The 11,427-nt window shown below is 47.6% G+C and overlaps 1 long non-coding RNA gene across 1 annotated transcript; it reads left to right on the top strand.

Annotated features, from left to right (window-relative positions):
* The first annotated feature begins 1,848 nt into the window (after positions 1-1,848).
* Positions 1,849-4,494, top strand: LOC149343857 (uncharacterized). The gene is made up of 3 exons (XR_016282732.1): positions 1,849-2,321; positions 2,389-2,502; positions 4,260-4,494. It is a non-coding gene; the product is annotated as an uncharacterized LOC149343857 (long non-coding RNA).
* Positions 4,495-11,427: the final 6,933 nt, after the last annotated feature.

Genomic DNA, 11,427 nt, shown 5'->3' with positions numbered 1-11,427 from the left:
AAAGCAACTGAGGCTATGAGGTTATAACCTAACCTAACCTAAGGTTCTTTAACGTGCACTGACATCGCACAGTACACGTGCCTCTAGAATGTCGCCTCCATGGAAATTCAACGCCGCAGCCGATATCGAACACGCAACTTTCGGGTCAGCAACCGTGTACCATGACCACTCAGCCACCGCTGCGGTTATATTCGTCGGAATTAATGAAAGCCAGAGCGTAGGAATTTGCCAAATACTACTTGTTGCGCGTTTCTGGTTGCGTTTGAGCACTATTTCAAGTAGGGGTGACCCGCGAGAAAAGATAGCTGTATTCACCACTTTTTTTTTATTCGAGCTGTTTTCCATTAGGCATAATGAAAAAGTGAAAGAAAGTTATAAAAAGGAGTGTAAACAGCCTCGCTTAAAAAGCGGCAAAAGTTCGCGATAAAGCGGTTATCTTGAGTCCACTTGCGATAGTCGTCTGCAACGTCCCATCGCAGGCCAACCTTTCTTAGGAAGCGTCGTCGCACGGAAGCTGTAGCCGGGCAAGTCCACAGCAAGTGTTTTTCGTCACACTGGTCGGGCGCAGCACCGCAATGGGGACACTTGTCAGTCACGTCGTAACGTTTGTCACGCCACCGATGACGCACAGGAGTCAGAGCCGCTACTGCCCGAATCCGGCGCACAGATACCTCCTCCTCAACAGTGAGACTCCGGGGGAGAGGGTACGAACACGGAGGAATTAGAGTGCGTGTTCGCTGACGCAAAGCCTGTTTCTCGGAAACATGGGACAGGAACGGATCTGAGGGAAGAGGGGAAGGTGGCGGGATATGGGATGTGTCAAGGTGTGTCATTGCATCCACATGAATATTATGCGGATCCTGGGGATGCCCGCGAATCCAATATATACGCACAGGACAGGGGTATTTTCTGCAAAGTTGGTGAATGGATTATGTAACTTGGAATGTGCGCCGGACAGCCTTAAGCTGCTTAAAGGCGGCAAGGAAGTCGGTGTAAATGTGAGCAATATGAAAAGGTGTCAAGGATTCTGTTTAAAGCTTTTTTTAATCCGATTACACTTCTAAGGGGAAAAGCGCGTGAATTACTACAGCATGAGCTCGAATCTTGCACGGAATTTTCACAACTTAATCCGGTATCGGCTGAACAAGACTGCCGTGGTGGTGGAAAACGTTTATTTGCTCTATTTTACAATATTTTTTTTTTTGCGGCTTCAGATGGAGTCTTCCATCTTATCATCAGGGTCGGTTCCCCTAGTCAAGGGCTCCGCTGAGGGTAGCTGCCCTGCGTGCACGCCTTACTAGTCCTTCTTGGACTCTCAGGATGTCGCTGGATAGCATCCTCTCCCACTGTTCCGCACTCGGGTTTTCAATTATGGGTAGCTTGTCTATTTTCTAGCAAGCCCATGTGGTATGGTATAGGGTTGGTTTGTCTCCACACCACGGGCACTCGCTCTTGTTCTGTGTGGGGTAGATTTTACTTACACTGTAAACACAAATAAGCCCAAATAGGAGTATAAATGGCTACTGCCCGCTTTTAAGCTCCTTTTTGAAGATTGCGCCACCGGCGGTAAGTAGTAAAAAAGAGGAAATCCTCCTTTTTTACTGCCGTCGCGAAGTCGAGGAGTAAAATAAAGCATTTACATGATTTTACTACTTTTCCAAGCAGGAGCATGTCGGCTTCAATACTCCTTCAGGCCCTTTATGCACTCCTTAGTGTCTGCCCGCCGCCTAGTGGCAGCTGCCTGTTCGCTGCACTTGCAGGTGACGAGCCGGCTGTGTCGTCGCTGCCTGGTCCCTTCTCGCCTCTGCTTTTGCTGCTTCACGCACGTTTGTCATGTTACGAGACACCGGATCGCCGCAGCCTCGCGCACCAATGTGCGCCACAGACAGTGCTTGTGAAGCCTCCAGTGTATTCGGAGAACGCTTGGTGTTGCATCGCCTGCGACGGCAGTCTGCGAGAGGCTTAGCCAGCCGAGCTCAGTCGAGTCAACATGGCGGTGTGTGACGCGTCGACCTCCCCGCAGCCGCCAGCTTGCCACCCGCTCCTTTGCGCGCTCTTGTCGTGACGTAAGACTGGACATCATCGACCTTAGCAGCAACGTGCTGCAATGAACGTCTCACTCAAGCCAGCAATATGTGCAGAAGCAGCGGCTAGTCATTCATTGTCTACGCCGCATACAAGTGTTGGCTGCTGCCGTTTCGCCGCGCCGACATGGCGGTGTGTGTGTGTGACGCACCAGTTTTCTCGACATCGTCGGCCCCTCGTTCTTTCGCTGTATTGCAAGAATACTAAAGACCGGATTATCTTCGTCGTGTGTACTGGTAAGCAGTATTAAACTCTCCTTTGATGCCATAGATGCGCATGCACTTAACGCCGCTCCCTTTTCAGTGTGCGTATTGCTGTGAACCACGGATGCGCCGAGATGAAAGGCTTAACGAGAACAGCAAAACAGCAAAGGCTTCATTGTGGTCCGGTGGAGCCAACTCACACAGCAGGCATGAAGTAAGTATCTGAGAAATTTGTTGTTGCATGCGGCTGAAAAAAGAGTGTGGCACTGCAGTCGTGGCTGTTACGCTAACATGTACAGCTGGAAGTATGGTCATTTCTTCTAGGGACCAAATTTTCTTCATGTGTTCACGCCCCATGAATATGGAAAAGCTGTACAGGCAATGACAAGTAAAAATGCACAGCCTTGGGGTCTGTGAATTTTTGTCACGTTATTACGAACAGTGCTGAGAACCCTGCCCTAATCGGTTCCTTCCTTTCCTGTGTTTTAAGAGGGCCTTGTTATGCAAACAATGCAAGCGATTTTATTCTTTTCAGTCATAGCACAGGACATGGCGACGCCTTAGCGCTCAAGAAGATTAGCTAAACTGTTACATTTTCCGAGTTGGTGGCATCTTAACGTTGCAGCGATTTTCGGCAGCGGACATGAGGTGGAAACCATACTGAACGCTGCCTTTCTGGATGGTTAGGCGTCTAGTTCCAAAATGTGTTATCTTGTAAGCTCTTCGCACTTGAAAAATGTTAAAAGAAGTTTCCACTTCGCGTGCAGTTTCCGAACACATTCCATTTTGTGAAACTCGTGGAGGCAAGCGTTCCGGTTCAGACTGCTGATCCCGGGAAGGCAGCGAAAGAAAAATAATAAAGCATACGCCAGTGTACAAGATCCCCTGCTCGTGCTGGACGTAGTACATTGGCGAAGGCAAGCATTTCCCAGAAAAACTGAAGCAGCACAAAGCGGATGCCAAACAAATGAACAAGGAAGGAAGCGCGGGTTGACAAGAATGACTTCCAGGGAACTATCCTTGCATCAACTGTCTACGACTAGTGACCCGGCAGATGACTAACCGCAGGCTTAAAAAAGGCAAGCTGTGACTCACTCGCAGTCACACCTGCTGAAAGAACCAAGAAGATTCCGAAACGTGTTTTTTTTTTTTGGTTAGCGTTCTTTCCTGAAAGTATATTCCTTTCCCAGCCAGATAGACCTGTCTAGAATGTTTTCTTTTGAACCCTGGCCACGAATGTGAGGGCAAAGCTTAACAGAAGACAGGTGGCGGCGGGAGGGTGGGTCTGGTGGTAGCTTTCTATTCCTAACAATGCCTGATATGTCAGTCACCCTTGCCCTGCCTTTGACCTATACACAGAATGACGACGTCCTGAAAATGCGTAGCTGCGGGCTCTCCCATCAAGGAAATTGCATGTAGGCTTCCGCTGCGTGTATGCAAAGCGCTGTCTTTTGTTTGCATGTTCTGATTTCAATAATTGGTTCTGATATGGTGCCTGAAAAGCATGAGGAACCTCTGACAAGTAAAGAATATTATACCTCAAGGCCTCTTTCGGTGCAGGAACGCAGCCAAAGGCAGCGCAAATGCGCAAGTGCCTCAGTGAGATCATTTTATTTTTTGAGTTTTATGCTTTGCGGGAAAAATGTTCCCTATCGATGCTGCTTCCCATTCGCCGTATTGCCTTACGTTTACGAAAGCTGCTCTCTGAAATTTTTGATTCCCTGAAAACCGCGTTTAGCGGCTGTCATCCGACAGGGTACAGGTATGTATTAGCTAGTTGATTGCCTACTATGTTCTACTAGCTAATCTTTTGTCATCAAAAACGTTTAAACTTCAATAATACCTACATTATTGAAAAGTGCACTCTGAACGGCTTTGGGACATTGCACTTCTACACTTGAAGCACGTCATACTTCAAGCTTAGAGGTGCAATTCCTCTGATGCACTTTTTTTTTCTAATCTTTCTTTCAGAAGGAGCCTGTATGTTGACAGCGAAGCATTTCAAGGTTCCCTCCTTGCTTTCAAGTGTGGCATCTCTATTTTCATTCCTTTGGGTATTTCAATTCTGTACCCAAAGACAGCGCGGGTTAAGGCACTCTTCTTTTCTACAGGGGCCAAGACGTTGGTTCTCTGTAACCGTCGAAAACAAGCTGCCGAACACATGTCTCAAATGTTTTGTACCCAATAAAATATTGTTTGAAACAAATCACTGTAAGTTCATCGACGCATTTATCCTGGAATATCAAGCTCTAAAATGAGCCTTCCATACGAATACTTTATTTCAAATCGGCTTCCGCATCAAGTGAAGTAATATACTCGTCTGGGAATCATAAATGTAACCCTATAGTAAGGAAAATTTCTCCAAAAATTTCCTGTCAAAACTACTTAAAGGAACAGGCACGTACTCCTGAAATGTACTATAAAGGTAGCTGCAAAGGAGTATATAATACTTCTATTAATTGCCATGCTAACTCCTTTGTGATCACAAATTTGCTCCTAAATAAACTCCCGTCTGCAGAGCGGTAACACTTTACTCCTTCTAGCACTCCGAAAGTACCCCTTCAAGCAGAGGAGTAAACGATATGCTCCTATTCTGAGGAGTATATAAAATACCTTTTCGGGAGTGCGCTACGCGATGAGCCATTTACTCCTATCCGGCTGTTTTTCGGTTTGCAGTGTAGCATGTTTAGGCACGGGAATGTTCCCGTTTGTAACTGTCGCCATGCTACGGCGACTTCTCTATTGACGTATTCACACCCAAATTTGTCGATCTATCATACTGGTCTTCACCCTCATTCCAGGAACCGAAAAGGAGGAGGAACAACTTTAGTCAGTGAACGGTTTCGAAGGCCCTCATGGGTCGGCACGGCCTCGCCGGAGTGGTTTAGCCATTGGTACCGGACAACGTCTTAAGCGCGCCCCAAGACCTTAAGCTGCCGCTCCAGGATAGACTTGCGTAGCGCTGCCTCTCATTCTTCGTAGGTACACTGCAAACCGAAAACTGTGGCTTGGGGGTGCTGGCAGAGCTGACAGACGGAGCTGTGCTCTCCGGGGTGGATTAGAGAGAGGGGGGGGGGGGGTGTATATACGGTTGAGGTCTGGAGTGGGCGCCAGAGGATGCTCATTACTACAGAGCTTTTTCTACGGAGTGGGTATGTGAGCATTTCCTCCCTGAGGGTGAGCTCGTGGTAAGTAGTCCTACGCTCTCGCGCTTACCTAGGGTCGGAGTCACCCACTATCCTGTTGACTAAGCCTCGGGCGTAGTTGTGAGCTGCCTCGTGCATTGAATGGATCGAGCACACAGGAGCCCAGATCAGCTCGATTTGGCAGGCCTGAGGAATGAGGGCGGAGTGGAGGATGACAAAGGTGGGCATAGTTGAATTGGGTTTAGATGGTGTGAGCTACAGGTGGGGTTAGCCTTGCGGTTTCTGCTCGCAATTGCTCCACTGTAGCGACCCCTGCAGTAACTAAATCACATAATCCGGCACCGAAGTCATAAACACAAATAATAGCCATTCCTGTTGTCACCATGTGGAGAATAGGTCTGTGTCCAGTAAGTGTTTTAAAAGAAGACGTCAAGCCTCCTTTCTACAGAATTGGTTCCCGCGCGGGAGAACGATGTCCTGAAGGGAGCTGTGAGGGAGTGCAGTCTTCTTGAGAGAATCGAATAACACGCACCTTTCCTGGTTGTAAAGAGTGCAGCACAATAAGTAATGTCCTATATCACCGCACACACTACACGTTGAACATGATGGAGACGACGCCAGGCCCGTCTTATACATCCACGCAGGAGTACGAGCAGTGCCCTTGCGTGTACGGTACAGTAAAGTTGCTTGGGATCTTTGGAGACCCTTGGTCACACATGGCTTGCTGGGTGAGCCCCACAAAGAAGTGAAGTGGCTCGACACTGTCCCTGTGAAGATTCTCTTGTCACCTTGAGGAACTTTTCTCGAAGGGTTCCCAGACAGCGCTCTATGGGCGAAGTTGTCCACCATCTCGTTGCCTATGACACCTATTGCAAGGGCATCCATTGGAAGCGGATGCAGAAGCTTCTGCTGCTCAGATTATGCAACAAGCATACAGAGCTAAGACACAAAGCATCAGTAGAGAACCCATGCTGTAATCTTTAAAGGGAAGATATTGAATCCGAATGTATAACAACAGGTTGAGCCGTACAAGACCCGAGCTTCTTGATAGCCGCCTGAATAGCAACGCTTTCGGCTGTTGTGGAGGACACGACTTCAGTAAAGCGAACAGACCAGGTACACTTCAAAGTGGGAATGTGAAAAGCAGCAGTACTAGCTCCTCTGGCCTTGTCTACAGTGCCATCAGCAAAAATTTGAAGATTACGAATGTGTTCCAATACGAGCGATCGTGTTGCCGCCAAAGGAGAACTCCGCTTAGCGCTAAGATGAGGAATTACCAACGAACAGTCGAGGCTCGCAAATGACCAATGGGGTTCCAACCGCTTGCACCGAACTCGAACGTAAAGGCCCAGCGAACCAAGGGTATTAAGTGCCATGTACACTCGAGACTCAGATCTCTTTCGAAGGAGCTGTAGAAGGGTTCACTCGGCTACTAGTCTCTTTGAAGCGGCCATGCACTAATAACCTTTGTGAATCGACAAGGCAAAGAGGTTTCGACAGAGACTCATAAAGAACTGCATTGTTGGGAGCAGTCTGTGGAACCGCAAGAGCTGTCCTGAGGCCCATTCTGTGCAAAACTTCAAGACGTTCAAGTTGTGATACCGATGGGGAAATTTTAGGGAGCTGATACTTTATGCTACTCGTCCTTCCTGAAGCATGATCGTTGAAGAAGGGTGACTTCCCCATTGCTCACTTGCGATTCTGCGGAGCGCATTGAGACGCGAAGATAATGATGCCGCAGTCGAGTCCACAGCCCGTCGCCACTGCCGGTGGTAGTCAATAATAACGCCTAAAAAGCACATGTGAGTGTATGGACGAACGCAAGTGTTACCGAGGTCTATCTTCAACCACGCATAGCGTCTTCCTACGCCTGGAAACAGGACGTAGCCAGATTTTTTCACTGAGAGACAATCCAACAGCTTGAAAGTAATTTTGAACTGAAAGCAGCATCTTTTCTATTCTCACCTTAATTACTGCGCGTTAGTGTGGGGAAATACTTCGACAAAAAACCTGAATGATTAGACCGTTTTACAAAAGACAGCCCTGTGAGCAATACATAACTTACATTTCCAAGATCATACAGAATAATATTTTAAGACATTTAAAATACTCAAAGTTGCAGATCTGTATAACCACAAATTATTAACGTGTTACAAAAAAGCTATACATGGAAAACTAGCATCTTTTTTACATACTGTAAACCTTAACAGGACTCAAAGCGCGTACCCATATCGATACCAGCCCCCATGGCAATTACCGTTTTCACGCACAGAGTACGGTCGGCAAAGAGCAAGTTGCAGCCTACCTCAGTTAGTTAACTCCTGCAATCAACACGGTATCTATGTACTGCTCCTAAAGGATCGACGCCTGGGGGAACTGTTTACGTGATCATTCTACGGCCCGTCCTACGAAACAGAAGTGCGCAAATTATTCAGTTCATCAATGCCATCTTATATTTGTTTCATAAATGTATTCTTTTTTTTTTGCTACATGAAGCTACCTCCTCTCGTTGTTTGCATTTTTTCCTTTGGCTATTTGATATTTTACTCTTGTCTGCCTATGTTTTGTACAGTCGTCCACACGCTTAACACGAATGATGGAAAGCGTGGCCGGGAGCGGCTTGGACTGACGCTAGCGCCGCGAAGTGTTGCGCGCTGTTTCCCAGATAATATCTCGGTATGTTTGCGGTGGCTGACGATAGCTGGAGCGCAGCTCGATTTGACTACTCACCTTGTTCTTTCGCTTCATGGCTTGTATCTAGCCGGCGGGGTGAGTGCGCTCACTTGACTGTTTAGCGACTTTGATCTGCTGGCCGCGGCTCACGCGGTGCCGAAAACACGTTGCGGTTTGCTTATCTCCAAAAAGCTTTAAAGTGGAGTGGCTTCAGACCACTCGAGCGCTTTTCAAGGTCGGCCTCAAAGCTGGTTATCGAAATAAATGAAGATTCGGAAAAGCAGAGCAATCGTGGGTATGTGGAATTTGTACAGATTGGACAATCAATTTTCATATCCGGGGGCATCGCGGCGCAGGTTCTTCATTCCTCATATTCTAGGACAGCGTGCGTCGCTGTGCTCTCGCAGGTTAGTGTCTCGCTTCCTGTTTCGCCCACGCTGCACTGGAGATCCAGTGCAGGTGCGTAAGAGCTGCTCGTGTCATGAGCAAGAAAGACGCATCGATGCAATTCAAACTAATATTTTAATGTCTGGTTATTAGCGAGAAGCGCCAACAAAACCTAAACTAGCCGAGTTTGAGCGCAAGCATAAAATAGGAACAAATCAGTCCTAAACCAGACGAAGTTTCTCTAAGGAGCCAGTTTTTAATCCCAAGGGATGCTATACATTGCGCTTCTCGCTAATGGCCAGACATTAAAATCTTAGTTTGAACTGCATCGACGCGTCTTTCTTGCTCAGGACACTAGGAGCTGTTACGCACCTGCACTGGATCTCCAGTGCAGCGTGGGCGAGACAGGAAGTGAGACACTAACCTGCGAGAGCACAGCGACGCACGCTGTCCTATAGGATATGAGAAATGAAGAACCTGCGCCGCGATGCCACCGGATATGAAAATTTATTGTCCAATCTATACAAATTCCACATAACCACGATTGCCCTGCTTTTCCGAATCTTCATCGCTTTCGATCACCGGCTTTGAGGCCGACCTTGAAAAGCGCTCGAGTGGTCTGAAGCCACGCCACTTAAACGCTTTTTGGAGATAAGCAAACCGCAACATGTTTTCTGCACCGCGTGAGCCGCGGCCAGCAGAGCAATGTCGCTAAACAGTCAAGTGAACGCACTGACCCCGCCGGCTAGATACAAGCGAAAGAACAAGGTGAGTAGTCAATTCGAGCTGCGCTCCAGCTATCGTCAGTCACCGCAAACATACCGAGATATTATCTGGGCCTCAGCGCGCAACACTTCGAGGCGCTGGCGTCAATCCAAGCTGCTCCCGGCCACGCTTTCCGTCATACGTATTAAGCGTGTGGACGACTGTACAGGTGTGAATGGCAAGTCGGAGTGGCATCTGCCTTTTTCCAAACCCTGTGCATCGATGTCACCTTTCTTCATTTATTCTTGCAATGTTTCCTTTTGTTATCCCGTATATACTACATGTAACATATATCCTGCCGATGCGCAAGGGATATACGGTGCTCTTGTAACGCTGCGAAGAAGCACCTTTTTCTCCGCCGCCCCTTTTCACCACTGTACATTGTTGGTGAAATAAACATTGATTGATTGATTGATTGATTGATTGATTGATTGATTGATTGATTGATTGATTGATTGATTGATTGATTGATTGATTGATTGATTGATTGATCGATCGATCGATCGATCTGGCAGGAATAATGTCGTAATAGAGAGAGAGGGACCTATTCAGGATATTTCGGATTGTTTTCTTGGCGCGCTGAAGCCAATACCGGCCGCATTTAAAGGAGAAGCACAGCGATGATGTCGTCTCTTGCACCTGCTTCGGCTGGCTTCGCCGTACAGCTCACGAGCACGTGAGCTACAGCACTTCTTCGCTTGACAAGAATGCCTTATGAAGGATGCGTGCGCCAGACCGAAGGCTTAGATGATGGCCGCCTTCGGGTCAACGGAAATTACTTACGCTTTCGTTTTCTGCCGTTTGAACCTGTAAGACCAGCGCGTCTTTGATGCCGTAGGGGGCGCGCTGTTCGTATTTTTGTCACCCCTGGTCATCAGCGCAGTGCCGAACGGTTTTAACTATGCGACCATGCTGCGAAAACGGAAACTGAACAACACACGCCAACAGAAACGGAGAGCGCGTTTCCAGTGATCCATGCACAGCGAGCAGTTTGGAAAAAGGAGGAGCAACAGTTTGCCGCATCTGTACAGACGTATTGGGCGCCGTATGAAATTGATTGGCATTCTCAGCATGAAATGGTCAGTAGGGTTGATTGGACGTTGATTATATCCCGTTTTGAGGTATTTACTCCGCACAAATGAGGTATCACATGCACGAAATTCTGTTGAAACTTCAAAGTGGAATTGCCACTTGTTTATTGTATCATATATTTCGCTGCAGGCACTTTCTTAATAACATGCTTGGCGAAAGTGGAGGTTTTGGGCTAGTTTGTAATGCATGATTTGGAGGAGTGCTTAGCGCTAGAGAAACAAGGATATGACAGGACACAGGACGAGCGTCCCTCTGTCCTGGGTCCCTTTCATGTCCTTATTTCTCTGGCGCTAAGCCCCTCCAAATCATGCTTAATAACAAGCTTCATTGATGCTATAGTTCTGCCGGTGGAACTAGGAAATTGTTGATGCTAAAGTCTCGCACTTCAGTTGCATTCAGGGGCGGCCATTGTTCAATACTGCCCTTAGGCAGCCTGTGGACCTGTTTCGGCCTGAAGTACTATGAAACGAGTGCCATCTCGGCGATGCTGGAGTAAAATAAAAAAAAAATCAGGATTTCACAATGAGTTACCCCCACTCACCACGACTGACGAAGCTGCGCCATCTATCAGCACTGTGCCAAATCACGCTTTAATTAGCTGGTGGCTGTGGTAAGGAGAAGTGGGAAAGAAGTTTTGTCTCGTAACTGGTAGATGGCGGAGACGCCTCAGCTGCTGAAGTGCCCTCGAACTACGACAGCCCGTTCTGAAGGGTCAAGCGACATATTATCATTGTAATTTTTTTTTCTGTGCCTGCAGTGTCGCCATGGTGTCTCTGACGAGGAGCATTTTAGCTCTTTTTGGGCTAAAACTGAAACAGCCGCTACAGTCCGTTTATATGGTACTGCATAATAGTGAATGTACTGACTGCAGTATCCCTGGTGTTATCACTCCTACAGCTGAAGCACTGCATTTTTCGAGTTAAATTTTCAAAGTGGGGTGGCACTTGCGCGCCTGGTTTCTCTTATTATTAGATTTGGGACCCCAAACTTCTGGTAGCACGTTCGGCTCCTGCGCGGAATCTCATGACAGGTTGCATTGTAAACGAATTTACCATGCTCATGATCCCTGTCTTCAT

Source organism: Amblyomma mixtum, chromosome 5 (assembly GCF_055824585.1).
Source record: "Amblyomma mixtum isolate Tamu chromosome 5, ASM5582458v1, whole genome shotgun sequence".
Lineage (NCBI taxonomy): Eukaryota > Metazoa > Arthropoda > Arachnida > Ixodida > Ixodidae > Amblyomma > Amblyomma mixtum.
This window is presented reverse-complemented; position numbering and strand designations above follow the sequence as displayed.